Source organism: Mustela nigripes, chromosome 2, assembly GCF_022355385.1.
Source record: "Mustela nigripes isolate SB6536 chromosome 2, MUSNIG.SB6536, whole genome shotgun sequence".
In the NCBI taxonomy this organism is placed as follows: Eukaryota; Metazoa; Chordata; class Mammalia; order Carnivora; family Mustelidae; genus Mustela; species Mustela nigripes.
Window position 1 is genome coordinate 15,420,079 of NC_081558.1, and position 15,828 is coordinate 15,435,906.

The window sequence follows — 15,828 nt, forward strand, 5'->3', positions numbered from 1 at the left end:
GGAAGCAGGCTCCCTGCTGAGCAGAGAGCCTGATGCGGGACTCGATCCCAGGACCCAGAGATCATGACCTGAGCCGAAGGCAGCAGCTTAACCCACTGAGCCACCCAGGCGCCCTCTTACTCTGTCTTTTACAGCTGAACACCAATGGAATCTTCTCTTCTGTGCCCCTCCCCTTTTTTTGGCAAGAGCTCTGGAAGCCCGTCCCAGAGCTCTGAGTGGGTAATAGAGGGGAGCAGAATTGCTGGATTCTTCAGATGCATTTTGTTCTCCTTCTCTTGAAGGTGGTAGCTTATTTTAGAAAAACACTCAGCCCACAAGAATTATTTATTTTTCTGAAGAATCATGATGTAATAGCAAATGGGACAAACAATGTAGAATAAGATGGCAAAGTTAGATACAGGGCTGGTTAATATCCTACAGAGGCACGAAATCATAACCTCTGAGGTTTTCTTTTCTGCTGGACAGAGTTCATTTACATCTCTACTTGACAAAAATCATTCCCAACTTATCAATTTTCTGCAAATGAACATACACTCTTAACAGAGTCTAGGTCCCAATCAATAGTAAGTCAACCACAAATTTCATTTCCTTATAGCACTGGATGATCTTTAGCTGAACTTGTTAGACAATGCTCTGGGAGACGTTCAGTTCATTCTTTTGCATAATTTTCAAGTTTTGGATAATCTATCTTTACACGATTGACAATACTCCTGCAAAATAATAGCCAAGCCTCATTAGACCAAAGGGACAAGTGCCTCTTCCATTACCTGTTGAGATGTTGCAGCTTTATATCAGATGTCTTTCTCCCCAGATCTCTCCTCTATCACCCGGGGGAGTTGTTAGTGTCTCAGTACAACCTGATAAATGAGTTGCTTCTTGCAGCTTCGTGTTTGGTGTCTTCCTGTAATGGGAAAGGCCATTGCCTAAGAGTGTTTGGCTTTCTTGAGAAAAAGTGGGACTCTGAGTAAAAAGACTGATTCATTCTTCTTTGTCAACTTTATTATTTTATTTATTTATTTTTAAAGATTTTATTCACTTATTTGAGAGAGAGTATGAGCAAGAGAAGGGGCAGGGCGAGAAGCAGACTCTTCGCCGAGCAGGGAGCTGGATGTGGACTCTGGGATCATGACCTGAGCAGAAGGCAGACGCTTAACCGACTGAGCACCCAGGCACCACTTCTTCAGGAATTTTAAAACTGAGCTTTTTGTGACTTTATTTATAGAAAGACATCTAAGAAAAAGAAGGGAAATAGGCTGATCCTGAGTCATCGTAATCCCTATGCCAAAGGTCCCTGAGAAGACCTGCCCTAAAGCCCCACAGGTCTATGTCGTTTGGAGCATCAAAATACTGAGTGAAGACATCAACAGCCACTAAAAACTTTTACAAATACATTTTAAAAAATTGAATAATGGTTGACCTGCAATATTAATATTGTATGAGTTTCAGACACTCACTGTGGGAAGTGCAGTCACTGCACAAAGTTATTACAGTATTATTTGATGTGGTTTGAAGTGGTGGGGTTTGGAGTCCGTGGCGAAGAAAGAATTCTTGAGACCTCTTTTGAGACCTATTTGTTTTGTTTTTAAGATTTTATTTATTGGAGAGAGACAGAGATAGCAAGAGAGAGCACAAGCAGGGGAGGAGAGGGAGGAGACTCCCTGCTGAGCAGGGACCCCCCCCACCACCACCACAGGGCTCAATCCCAGGGTCCTGGGAGCATGATCTGAGTTGAAGGAAGATGCTTAATCGACTTGAGCCATCCAGGTGCGCCCCACCTCCACCCCCGCCAAAAGGTGGTTTTATTAAAGCACAAGGATAGGACCCATGGGTAGAAAGAGCTGTTCTGGGATTGCGAGGAGCAATTGATTATATACTATGGAGTTGGGGGAATTAAAAGAAGAGAGAATTTTCCAGAAGGACTATCATCTGGTAAAGAAGACTCACAGTGGCCTGGCTGTTGTCAAACTCAGGTTGCTTTTCCCTCTGGCAAGGCACTAACAGAAGACAGTCGGGAGTTTCCTGATGCAATGTTATACTTTGCCTGCCTCAAGTATTTGTCAATGGACTGCAGGTCATAAGGAGGTTTAATTTTATCTACATTTCCTGCTGCCCTTGTTCCCCACATTATTATTATTATTATTATAATTATTATTATTTTTAATTTGACAGACAGAGATCACAAGTAGTCAGAGAGACGGGCAGAGAGCAGGCTCCCTACTGAGTAGAGAGCCCGAGGCGGGGCTTGATCCCAGGACTCCCAGATCATGACCGGAGCCAAAGGCAGAGAGGCTTAATCCACAGAGCCACTCAGCTGCTCCTCCCCACATCGTTATTGACTATATTCCCTATGCTGTATTTCCTATCCCTGTGACTTATTTATTTTATAAATGTTAGTTTGTACCTCTTCATTCCCTCTACCTCTTTTGCCAACCCCCTTCCCCCACCGACCTCTCTTCTGGCAACCACCAGTTTGTTTTATTTATGAAGGTATTTCTGTTTTTTTTTTTCCCCCATTTGTTTTGTTTTTAAGATTCCACCTATAAGTGAAATCCTGTGGTATTTGTCTTTCTCTGTCTGACTTATTTCACTTAGCATTGTACCTTCTAGATCCATCCATGTTGTTGTGAACATAGATGCATTTTAGAGTGCCACCTGGCGTCTTGGAGGACCCTCCCTTGTGCCTCCCTAAACAGGAGGCTGATGTCCACCGCTAGGTCTGTCACTTTCTTGGAGGTGACATTAGGTAAAAGTCACACATTCTTTGTATGTCTTCATTTAAACTTAAAAAAAGAAAGAAGAGGAAGAAGGCAGTTAGCCCTCCAGGACTCAGCAGGGTGGTTATTAAGAACCAATTCAGAGTTTATTGAGCTGTTAAGTGCCAGGCACCCAGTGCTGCACGTGGAATAAAGCTGAAGTGATGTTTGTGAGGGTACTTTGCACATCAAAAGAGAAGGTGTCATTAGTCAAGATCAAAGGCCCATGACAGCTTGCAGGCTGGGCCTCCCGGGTGGTTGCAGGGATCAGGGGCAAGATGGGAGTGATAGTGGGAGGAGACTTAGCCTGGTGGGATGTCCCATGATCCCGATGGTGTTCAGCCTGTAAATGAGCCCAGGTAACACTGCGGGTGGCTGGCAACGAAGCAATTAGTGTCTCTTGAAAAGAAAGGGATCAAGAATGGAACTCGTTCTTACTAGTCTCCCGAGCCCCACGGAGCCCACACAGGGTTCAAAGTACACACTGAGTGCAAGTCTGAGGCTGTGCGAGTGGCTCTTTGATTCACTCCCCCAGGCCTGTGGACTTGGATTTTGGCTAAAAACATAGGCTTTCCTAAAATTACAGAGCAGTCACAAAACGAATTTCTGAGTAGCCCTTCCCATAAAAGCAGGCTGCTTTCCCTGAGCTCCGAGGAGCAGCCTGAACCCCTGGCAGTCCTAGTCCCAAGGTTGGGTTCTGAACAGATTTTAGTCCCTCCAGCCTGGGTCTTTGAGAGGTCAGATCTGAACGTCTTGGGCCACAGGAAGAACAGATGAAGGGCTTTGAAGTCACCTCAGTAGCTGGTGCTGGGACTCCTCTTTCCAAGGGGGAGACCAACAGTGTCCCTCCCAGGGTTGGTTGTCAGCACCCTGGAGACATCTTGGCTTGGGAGGATCATCAGTTGAAGAGTGTATTGAGCATGGAGTTCTGAGTCACTGGAGGTGAGTAGAAGAAGCTTCCAGCAGGGTGTGAGCAGCGTTTCTGCTGCTACACCTTCTAGTCTTTTCCAGCCAGTAGCCTCTCAGGGAGTAACCTGGGATCTCTGACCAGAAGGGGGTGAAATCTGGCCAAACCGGTTTGAGGACCTGGGGGTGGGGAGTGGGGAAGGGAGGCTCAAAGTCTTAAATGATGGACTTAATAGAGGCTTGCAGGTCTGTAATACTCTTTTGAGACATTTAACAGCCACAGAATCCTGAGTTTTAACAAATTTTAAATATATATATATATTTTTTTCTTTTTTAATGATTTTATTTATTTATTTGTCATAGAGAGAGAAGCGAGAGCAAGCACAGGCAGACAGAGTGGCAGGCAGAGAAGCAGGCTCCCCGCCAAGCAAGGAGCCCGATGCGGGACTCGATCCCAGGATGCTGGGATCATGACCTGAGCCGAAGGCAGCTGCTTAACCAACTGAGCCACCCAGGCGTCCCAAATATATATATTTTTAAAGTTTATTTATTTAAGTAATCTCTACACCCAACATGGGGTCTGAACCCAGGACCCAGAGATTACGAGTCATATCTTCTTCCAACCCAGCCAGCCAGGTGCCCCAAGTTTTAACATGTTTTAAAAAGGAAATTTTCATTTTATTGTAATTTATCTGTTTGTTTACTTATTTATTTATTTGTTATTTAAAAAATTTTTAAATTTACTCATTTAAATAATCTCCATACCCAACCCGGGGTTCAAACTTATGACCTCGAGATCAAGAGCAGCATGATCTTCTGACTGAACTAGCCAGGTGCCCCCATTTTACTGTGGTTCAAGATTAGAGGTGCATTCTCTAGGTTCAAATTCAAAACTTACACAGGGGTATTGTGGTGAGAAGATTTCCAGTCCCACAGTTTCCTTCTATGAAGGCAGACACTTCACAGCTCCTATTTAAGAAGATTTTTTAAGAAACTGCTTTTAAAACTTCTCAAATGCTTAAAGGCTATTCAGAGGCACAGACTGAACTCCATATTGGAGAAGAACTGATGTGGTTTCCGACATTGTAGGGGTTCAAAGCAAGTTGCAAACTAATCAAGGCTCAAAGACTGGGGAAGAAACTTTGATCTTCCCCCTAACTGTCTGAAAGGATTTAAATGAAGAACCTGTTCTTAGACAAGGGATACATTAAATCACTGCATGTTAACGGGAACCAGGGTGGTGGACAGGGAGGGACTTACCAAGTCTCTTTGTTAAAATTCCTCCCGATGTTCATTGTTTCCCCAGCAAACATTTGTTTACCAAACATTTCCTTTTTCATCTTCCTGAGAATTTCCTTCCCTTTGAAGTCTCACACTCCTACTCCCCTCTCTTTAGTTCAGGATGACATATAAACCTCATTTTGCCTGACTGTCTTTGGAAACTCATGTGTATGTGGATTCCCCATATGTGCAAGTTTAAATTAGATTTTCTCCTGTGAATCAGTCTCATGTCAATTTAATTCTTAGACCAGGTAGAAGAAACTTGGAGGATAGAGAAAAATGTTTTCTTCCCAGCATCATCTTTAGACGAATGGTGTTGTTCATCCACCCCCTTGTCATTGAGGATTGGTGTCCATTGGGGAGTGAGATGGAGCAGGGAGAAAAGATTGGATGGTTGCTATGGTTACTGCAAAGCCACAGAGCTTTGAGTGCTGCTTTACCTCCCCCCACATGTCCCTACTGGGGTCTGTTTCTGACCCTGGTGCCCTGGGCAGACAGGCCCAAATGCCCAGGGCTGCCTCAGACACAGGCAGGCAAATATCTCATCTCATTGCTCTCCCATCACAAAATGAGACCCTGCACTTTCCTCTTGCCTGGCTGTTGAGCCCCCACAGCTCATGCTGTGATGCTTCTTCCAGGAACTTCTCTTTCTAGGGCTGCACAAAAGCTGTAGGAGCACATGACTTGCTGGAGCTGACAGCTAAATGAGTTTGGAGAGGATGAGGAGAACAGTATCATCAAATTTGACACAGTTAGCTAGAGAACTGTCAACTCACAGGAAAAGGCAACCAGCTTGCTGAAGATGAGACCAATCCAAAATAAGCTGACTGTTGGCACGGTTTTCCTTTTCAGTGCAGATTTAAGGAAGAGTGGCTACTAAATTCAGACATTGTCACATACATCACCTCTCCCACCCTTGCAATCACCTTATTAAGTTGGTGTCAGGATTCATATTTTATAGTTGAGGATATCTTGGCTCAAAAGGGCTAAGTTGCTTGCTTGGATTACATGGCTAGACTTCAGAGTTGCCTCTCAGTAATTCTGAGGTCTTTGTCACCCTGAGGACAAATGTTTCCCAAAAACAAGATAGGTTGGGTTTAATATACATACCTATGTACACAAATTGATAGATCTGCCCCATCTCCTTGACACATGGTGGACGAGTGGTCTATGGTCTCTTCAGTGGGTTTGCTGCTGGAGCACTCTTCAGTGATGGGCTCTAGCAGCAGTGACTCCCTCAAAGACTAGCCCACTCCCCAAATGGTCCTCCAAGACCTCTCAAGGAGCAGCAGACAGTGACACAGGTGGACTAGAAAGTGAGCCCCAGTATCCTCATCTGAGTCTCCTTTCTGAAGAAAAGTCTCGGTCAATTGGCCAAAGACTGGAAAGCTGGTTAAAAACGTCAGAATTCCAGTCCCAGAGATCCTGACTGTGTAGTTACATAGGAGCCCGGGAATTTGCATTTGATTTAGGGACTCCAGGCAATTTGGACACAGGTTCCAGAAATCACACTGAGACATCCTGGGCCCTGGAATGGGACATTAGCTGGAGCAGGGCAGAAAACATCCGGAAGCTTTCCTTTCCATTGAGGCCACAGGGGCAAATATTGTACCCAAAGAAGGTTTTCAGAGGCTTTGAGTTTCTACAGACTCAGACCCTGCTTGGAATTGGGGAAAATAAAATGAACTATAATATGATGAAAGTTTCCAAATGGATGAACAGCCCCAATTAGCTTGTTCATTGTCCAGCTCAGCTCACTTGGGCCTCCTTGGTGACCATTGCTCTATGTCCTATGCATAGACTTTAGTGGCTAATTGTACTTTGAGGTTAGTTAATGCCCATTAAGGAAACAAAACAAATAGAACAAAACATCATCATTTACAGCTAGATTCAAGATCTTTCTACAGTGTTACAATGGGCTGTATTTGTATTACACCATAGCCCTCTATTGAAGCCTGCCAAAAAAAAGCTCATTTTCATTTTTGAAAAAAATTTTAAATGCCAAATGACACGATATTTTTAATGGAGACATTTCTCTAGTCCATAAGGACAGGATAAAACTATTTAGAACACACTGTGACTTTTAGTGTGGTCTCTGATCAGCTAAGGAAAGGGATAGGCTAGGGGGATGTCTCTTTATTTTTTATTTATTTATTTATTTATTTTTTAAAGATTTTATTTATTTGACAGAGAGAGATCACAAGTAGGCAGAGAGGCAGGCAGAGAGAGAGGAGGAAGCAGGCTCCCCGCTGAGCAGAGAGCCCGATGCGGGACTCGATCCCAGGACCCTGAGATCATGACCTGAGCGGAAGGCAGCGGCTCAACCCACTGAGCCACCCAGGTGCCCATGGGGGGGGGGGGGTGTCTCTTTAGAGGTTCTTAAATCACTATGGCAAGAAACAGAAAAGAAATGAGCTGTATGCATAAATGTCTGAGTGAGGAGAATCTAGCCAATGGTCAGATGTGACTGTTACATTATGCTGGAAGCAAACACTGCCTGTTTTTGAGAGATTTAAAACCATATTCAAATATAAACAAACAAATACATAAAAAACCAGAACTGAAGCAAAGTTGCCAAGTTGCCTAACAAGTATCTATTTTCTCATTTCTCCCCTGTAACAGACCTCTACATTACCAGAGTCATCAATGTGCCTAGCTAATTTTCCAGTCATCTTTGCAGAGAGAGGGGAGATATAATAAAAAGTTAAGCGGAGCTCCCAGGAAAGTTCTTTACTCCCCATCTCTCTGCTTCCTGCCTGGAATGTATATGCGGCTTCTGGAACTCCAGCAGCCATAATGAGATGATGAAGCAAAGTTGATGATTAGAAGCCACAGCCAGGATGATGAAGGAGAAAGATGGAGAATGTCCTCTACGGAAGAAAATAGGCTTTTGTCTTGTTTAGGGTACTATTTTTTGTTATATAAACTTGAACCTATCCTGTGCCAGGTACTGTTTCAGTAGTAGGGTTGAGGAAGGGTAGAACATAGTAACAGTTCCTGCCTCATGGAGCTTGTAATTTTTTTTTAAGCCCAATGTAGGGCTTGAACTCACAACCCTGAGATCAAGACCTAAACTGAGATCAAGAATCAGATGCTTAACCAACTGAGTCACCGAGGAGCCCCATGAAGTTTATAATTTAGTCGGAAGAGCAACAATAAACAAGATAAAGAAATAAAACATTTAATTTGTTAGATAGTAACAATGACTAAGGAGTAAATAAATAAGGCAGGGAAGCGGGTATGAAGTGTGGAGATTGGGGGAAGCCTGACATTTTAGAGTGTAGCCATGGACCCCATGGGATTTGATCAAGGTAGTGACTGAGGTGCCGTTTGTATAAGGACCTAAAGGAAGTAAGGGAGAGAGCAGAGGGAATTCTGGTGGAAGAACATTCTAGTTGGAAAGAACAACAAGCACAAAAGCTGTGAGGCCAGAATTTTCCAGAATTAACAAGGGCTTGGCATGGGTGGAGTGGGGTGATTGAGGGGGAAGGTATTAAGAGCTGGATGTTCAAGAAGTGATGGGGCCAGGTCCAGCAGGCCCTCACCGGCAGTAGGAGGGATTTTGGCTTCTTCTGTGAATGAGATGGGGTGACACGGAGGGTTCTGAGCAGGGGAGTCATGAGATCTGCCTTGTAGAGGAACAGAACCACTGTGGTTACTGGGTTGAGACGAGGCAGCAGAGGGCCAAAGTGGAGGTTCAGAGACTGATAAGAAGGTGACAGAATCATCGAGGGGAGGGGTGATGGTGGCCCGGGCCCCAGTGAAAGCAGGGGAGGTAGGAGGATGGGGGATCCTGGATACTAGGGACAGCCATCACAATTACCGGTGGCCGGGACACCTAGGTGGCTCTGTTGGTTGGGTGTCTGCCTTCTGCTCAGGTCATGATCCTGGGGTCCTGGGATCAAGTCCCAAGTCTGTTTCTCCCTCTGGCTGCTGCTCCCCATGCTTGTGTTCTCTCTCTCTCTCTCAATCTCTGACAAATAAATAGAATCTTTAGAAAAAAAAAAAAAAAATCCCGGTGGCCCAGTCGGGCTGGCATGGTCAGTAGAACATGCAACTCTTGATTTCAAGGTGATGAATTCAAGCCTCACATTAGGGGTAGAGTTTACTTAAATAGAAAAAGGATTACTGATGAGCCACATACATGTAAGAGAGTCGAGGGGGACTCTGAGCAATTGTAGGGATGACGGCGCCATCAACTGATTGGAGCAAACTGTTTCCTCCACCCTCATCCTTAGTGAGAGGAGCAGATTTGGAGGGGGAATAGCAGGAGGTCAGTTTTGGGTGTCTGGTTTTTCCTTTTTACGATTTTTTTGGGGGGGGGGGACACTTGGGAGGCTCAGTCAGTTGAGCGTCTGCCTTCAGCCCAGGTTGTGATCCTGGGGTCCTGGGATCGCATCCTGCATTGGGCTCCTTGCTTGGCAGGGAGCCTGCTTTTCCCTCTGCCTGTCGTTCCCCCTGCTTGTTCTTACACACACACACTCTCTCTCCCTGACAAATAAATAAATAAAATCTTAAAAAGAAATGTTTTTGAAAGTAATCTCTACACCCAACGTAGGGCTCAAACTCACGACCCTGAGATCAAGAGCTGTACACTTTATAGACTGATCCAGCCAGGCACCCCGGTTTTGGATGTTTTGAACTTGAGATGCCCATTAGATGCCAAGTGGAGATGTTGAGCAGAGATGGGCACAGAAGTCGGAATTCAGGGGAGAGGTTGTCTTGGATGCCATCAGGATGTAGATGGTATTCAGTCTCCTCGGAGGGGGTCACCGAGTGAGTGAGTGTGGAGGAAAAAAGGGATCTGAACCCTGAACCACAGGCCCCTCTGCTGTTCAGAGATGAGGAGGCAAGGTGTAGCCAGGAAAGAGGGCTGAAGAGAAAACTAGAGCCGAAGGAGGAAAACCAGCAAGCCCGAGGCCATCATGGACAAGAGAAAAATAATACTGGGGAGAGAGTGAGAGATGGTGTTCATTGCTCATCAAACCGGCCATAGAAACACTTCTGAAGCATTCTCGGTACATAGTAAGCAAGAATCCAGTTCATGGAAGGTGTTACTGTAGAACACACACACACACACACACACACACACACACACACACTGCGTGAGTGCCGTGCAGCAGAATTTTCCATGATGATGAAAATGTTGTCCACATGTGCCGTCCCATACTGAGCACTTGAACATGTGCCTGGTGTAGCAACTACACCGTGGGAGGGAGTGAAGCACTGTAGGCAGAGTGAAACTCAGTTCAGACAAAACAAGATGCCCGTATGTACCTTATTCATACAAACACCAAATACCCTTGGGGCACATTCATGCCAGATGTGACACTCCATATCCCTTTCCCTAATGCCCCCACCCCCAGACCCTAACATCCACTCCACACACAACCGTGTACCCTTCATTTGAAAAAGGAAGCCCTAATGTATTAATTAGTACCCCATTTAATTAAAATTAATTGAATGTTAAAATTTAAGAAGCCACACGTGGCTAGTGGCTACTGTATTGGACAGAATGGATCTCTTGTCTATCCTGTGACCTGTTATAGATATTCTCTTTTCAGATTATCAGCCTAATTGTTACGTGTTTTAACCACTTAGTAAGTGAGAGGTGCAGAGACCCCCTTCGGTAGAGTTTCAGAAGTCAGGTGCAGCGGAGAAGACAACGCGTAAGCAAGCAAAGAACCTTCAGAACCCTGAAGAAAGTGGGCTAGACCTTCAGACACCCCAGGACTCAAATCTTGGTTCTGTCACTTAGCCGCGGGCCCCCTAGTGAATTTCTGAATCTCTCCAAGCCAGCTTCATCCTCTGATAACAGCCCTGACCTCCAGGCAGCAACGGCTAACTCATTCGCAGGGTCTGGTGCAAACTAAAAATGGGGATATAAATGTTGGACAATTATTGAGAGTCTCAAACCGGCGCCAGGGGAGCACAGAGCTAGGAGCAGGCCCTCCTGAGCGTGTGTGGCCCGTGTGGCTGCAAAGGGGCACACCCGTGAAGCTGTCGCTAGGGTCTGAGAAGGGGTGCTGGGTGGTCCAAGGGTTGAAAACAGTAGTGGGTTCTGGGGGCTGAGCCAAGACTAGAGTGTTCACGGCTGCTGCTGCTGGGCTGGGCTGGGCTGGGCTGGGCTGAGGGATGCGGAAGGCAGGGGTGGGGGTGGGGGTGGGGGTTGTGGGGAACGGGGGCGATCTTTCCCGGCATCCAATCTGGATCTTCTCTCTTTCCATGTCCTTAGGCTACTTTACAGCAAATCTTTTTCTAGGCCTATTTGTTATCTTGGTCTGAAATGACCACGGTCTAGCTCCAGGTAATTTACCTCCATCAAAGGTTGGCCTAGAGGCCGTATGGGCTCAGCTCTGTGGCTTAGGGATCGGCAACAGGGTCTTAAGAGGCCAGAGAAAAGGAGGGAGGGGGGAGGTGAGATTGAGTTCCGTGTCTTCCTGTTTTCTCATAGGCACCTTTTTTTTTTTTTTTTTAAACTTTGAGAGATTCTATTTTATTTTATTATTAGTTGTAAAGATTTTATTAATTTGAGTGGGGGCTGGGGGGAGAGCACAAGCAGGGGGAAGGGGCAGTGGGAGAAGCATGTGCTGAGCAGGGAGCCTGATGCGGGACTTGATCCCAGCATGACCTGAGCTGAAGACAGACGCTTAACCGACTGAGCAACCCAGGCGTCCCCTTGTAAGCAACCTTTAAAGACAAAAAGCAGCCCCATGAACTCCCAAACAGAGAACAGCGAGTCCTAGGGTCGGGAATTGATCGTTTCCCTCTGGAGTAAAGCTTGGGCGGAGGGACCTCTGTCTGGTGCTTTCTGGCGGCAATCCTGGAAACCATGCAGCGGGTGTGACTGTGGGTAGGGCTGAGTGGTGGGACCTGGATTTGGCAGGATTTGGAGGGCTGCAGGTGTTGTGTTCTGTGGCTCTAACACCAGATTCCCAGGCATCCCTGATGGGGAGGAGCTGTCGACTCTAAGCCCAGAGAGAGCCTATGGATGGAGGCAGGGTCCCTGAGGCTGCTTCCCCCAAAGTTCATGGCCTCCTGGAGGAAGGAAAGAAAGGATCCCATGGGAGCCCTGAGCCACTTTGGCGGCCCCTTACCTCATCCCCGGATCCCAGGAGCCCGAGAAGGGGTCCGAACGGAGCCACAGAGCAGGTGGAAAGGCTGCACATTTCTCGTCCCACCTCTCCTGTGTTGCGTCCTTGGGCCAGTGACTCCATTTCACCGGCTCTCCTTTCCACACCAGTAACTGGAGATGGAACATTGCCGCTGCAGTCATCAGAGGCTGCCGCAGAGAAGGCTTGGAAGCTTCTAGCATACAGTATTTGGCTGGCATCAAATTCCTTCCCTCCGTCTGGCTGTCTCCTGTAGGATACCTGCCTGATGTCCCCGCCGGGGTACAGTTATGTCTCTATTCTGATCGTGAACGTAGCAGATGTTACTGCTGGGCACCTGCTGTGCTGGGCAGTGCGAGGAGGGTGAACCAAGTGCGAAAACATGGACTCCTACCTCTGAGAGAAGTACAGCCGTGCTGAGCAAGACGCAGGCAAATACAAACTTCCAACTAATCAAACTGATGTACCTCAGTGCCAAGTATCAGGCATCCTAAGGATGATTGCCATTTAGAGGGAGAGCTTGGTGAGGCTGGAGGGCTTCCTGGAGGAAGTGGTAGGTAGGAGTTTCTGAAATGCTGGAAGGATTTTCATAGGGAAGGGGGGGGGTTAGGTAGCGCAACTTCTGGTGGAGGGTTGTCCAGGAACAGTGGCATGAGCCAATAATCGGGCAGGATTGCCCATGATGCCCCCTGAAGGTTTTGAGTACCATTGGGATGGAGCTCTGAGGTCATGGGTTCAAGGGAGGAAGAGGTCCAGAGAGCTCAGGAGGACCGGGTGGGAAACTGTAGGTGCCCAAACTGCAGCGGGAGATCCAGGACTTTATTCCAAGGGACAAACCTGGAGGCACAGATGTCACAAGGGAATTACATGATGAGGTATGGCAGGACAGAGTGGGAAGGTCAAGCAGAAGGATTTAAAGCAATCAAGGTGAGTGATAGTTTGATTTAATATCTGGGCCTGGGTAGGACTGGAATAGTCCAAGCATTTTGGAGATGGACATGACCTTGGATGATTTACTCTTGTGTAGACATTTGAGAAACAGAACCCAACTCAAGGCCACCCAGCTAGTAGGGGCAGAGTCAGGAAATGAACTCATGTTAAAGGTCTAGTGCAAGAGGATGAGGAAAGAATGACTCTGCCTCTGGAGGGGTCAGGTTTGGGGCACATGGGGACATGTGACCTGATGAATCCAGCAGGCTGCTGAAGATGGAGGTATCAGCTAGGGTTTGGGAATGATCTCATCCTAGAATAGAGGACACGGTTAGAACCCCAAGAGGCAGTGTGCTGAAAGAAAAGGCCAGAAGCCCAAAGACTGAATCTTGCAGTCCAGGAGAAAGGGTAACCACAGAGGTTGGAAGTGGTCCAGATGTGAATGTGGTGATCAAGAAAACAAATGTTGGTTAGTGCCATCCAAGAGCTTGGACACTTGACTCCGATCCTCCCCAGCCCCTCAGGCAGATGGCAAGCTCTTTGACCCCTCTCCCACTGAGACGAAGGGTCTTTGTTTCCTCCCCTTAAAAGTTGGTGCGTGGGCGCCTGGGTGGCTCAGTGGGTTAAGCTGCTGCCTTCGGCTCAGGTCATGACCTCAGGGTCCTGGGATCGAGTCCCACATCAGGCTTTCTGCTCAGCAGGGGGCCTGCTTCCCTTCCTCTCTCTCTGCCTGCCTCTCTGTCTACTTGTGATCTCTCTCTGTCAAATAAATAAATAAAATCTTAAAAAAAAAAAAAAAAAGTTGGTGCGCTCTGTGATGAATGTGCCCAGATACTAGGATGGAAGGGACGCCATGCCGGTTTCTGCTCTGAGAACACTCTCTTGGAACACAGCCACTGTGTTCTGAAAAAGACCCTGAAGTCCTGGAAGATGGTCCAAGGGAGGAGGAATCCAAGCTCCTGGTTGGTGGCCAGAAGACTCACCAGCTGTGTGATACCAACATCTTGAAAGGAGAATCTAGTTGAGTTGCCCAGGGAGGTAAGCCATTCCTGATGAGTTCTGCTCTGATTTTCAAGCAAAATAAAGATCGTTCCTAAGTTACTAAAGTGTGGGGTGTTTGCTATGCAACAATATCCTGTCTCCTCAGTACAACTGGGCCTCTTCTCCAAGGGCAAGGTTAAAGGTGGGGCACCCATTGGAGCTTCCCTCTCCCTCCAGCCTCCCTTTGCTTCTGTTCTGGTGGTTGGTGACCCACATGGGACTCAGGGCTCCATTTCAGTCAATGGCAAGGATGGCCCAAGACTTCTAGGGGGGTGTCAGGAGGGGTCACACAGAGAGGCTCACCGAGTCTCAACAAGGGCAGAACAGAACAGGCTCTGGCCCCTGAGTTACCCACTGGAAGCCCAAAGCCCGGCATCTGGTACCATAAACACCCAGAAAAGACAATGTCAGCTGAGCCCCTGCTGAGCCTGTCGTGATAAACTGGGACCTCAGCTGAACCAGGGGACAAATAGCCAAAGCATTTAAACAACTCGATGCCCATTTTTCTTTCCTGTACATTTGTTTATTTAAAAAAGTGTAGGAAATGAATAAAATGGTACCTAAAAAGTATCTACAACAAAATAAATTATTCCCAGTTAAGCACTGAAGAGCCACACAAACCAGTCCTCTAACCTTGACCAAGGTCACGTTTCCAAAGTCGGTTGGAGGGAGGAAGCCCCAGCCCTCCTTGTGGGGCAGGGGGCAATGTCAAGAGGCTGAGGGTAACTGGGCAGGAGCTCGCTTTTTAAAAGGGAAAGGTGCCAGGGGCCGCACCCAGGGTGTCAGCCAAACAACAAACTCTTCCTTCTGGACAGAGTTTGAGAGGCCTTGGAACACACACCATTTAGGAGATTGCAAAACTCCTTTTCTTGGAAGCAAAGTCACACAGGCAAGCAAGTCCGGGCAGTGCATCTCCAAGGTGAATTCACTGAATACCATGCGGCACATTTATTTTCTAAAGGAGGTTTAGCCACTGAAACATTGACCTTTGGACCGTGTTGGACAAGCCAGAACATGATCCCTCTCCTCCTGGATGAGAGCAGGGCCCACAGAGGCAAATACTCCCTTTCCTTGGAGCTGGGCTGGTCATTAGTATAAAAGAGGGATGCGGGCCATATATGAGAAAACACTTTCCTGAAACACACCAGCCTCGACACCTGTCTTCTTCTGTGATAAGAGGCACATAAGGAGCCCAAACTTTCTATTTCATTATGAACAAATCAACCACCCCGGGGTGGGGGGTGGCTGGGGCAGTGATCAGTAGCCACACTCAGCACCAGTGAGGGAGGCAAGAGGGACTGGTGAGGACTGGGGTGAACCGGGGAATCCAGGAGCCCCACCTGCTGCCATCAAGTGAGTGTGAGCCCTAGCAATGGCCAGATCTCCTGACCTGGATTTTTATGCAAAAAATTGCACGGTTTTAAGTGTTAGGAATGAATTCTTCAAAAAGATTCTATAGGCCAAACAAAACACACACCTGTAGGCTGAGTCGTTTCACAGTCTTTCTCTCACAGCAGGACGGTGTAATGGGCAAAATCATAGGTTCCCAAAGACATCCATGTCCTAATCCCCCAGAACCTGAGGATATGTTACCTTAGGTGAAAAAAGGGACTTGTCAGTGTAATTAAATTACAGATCTTGAGATGGGGAGATCTTCCTGGATTATCTGGGTGGGGGGGCTTTATAAGTGAAAGGTCCATGGAAGGCAGAGATGGAGGGGCCTCAGTGTGACGGTGTCAGCACGAGTGACATTGTGTGACCAGCCATCGGAGGCCTGGAGTGTCTCTAAAAGCTCCAAAGAGTCT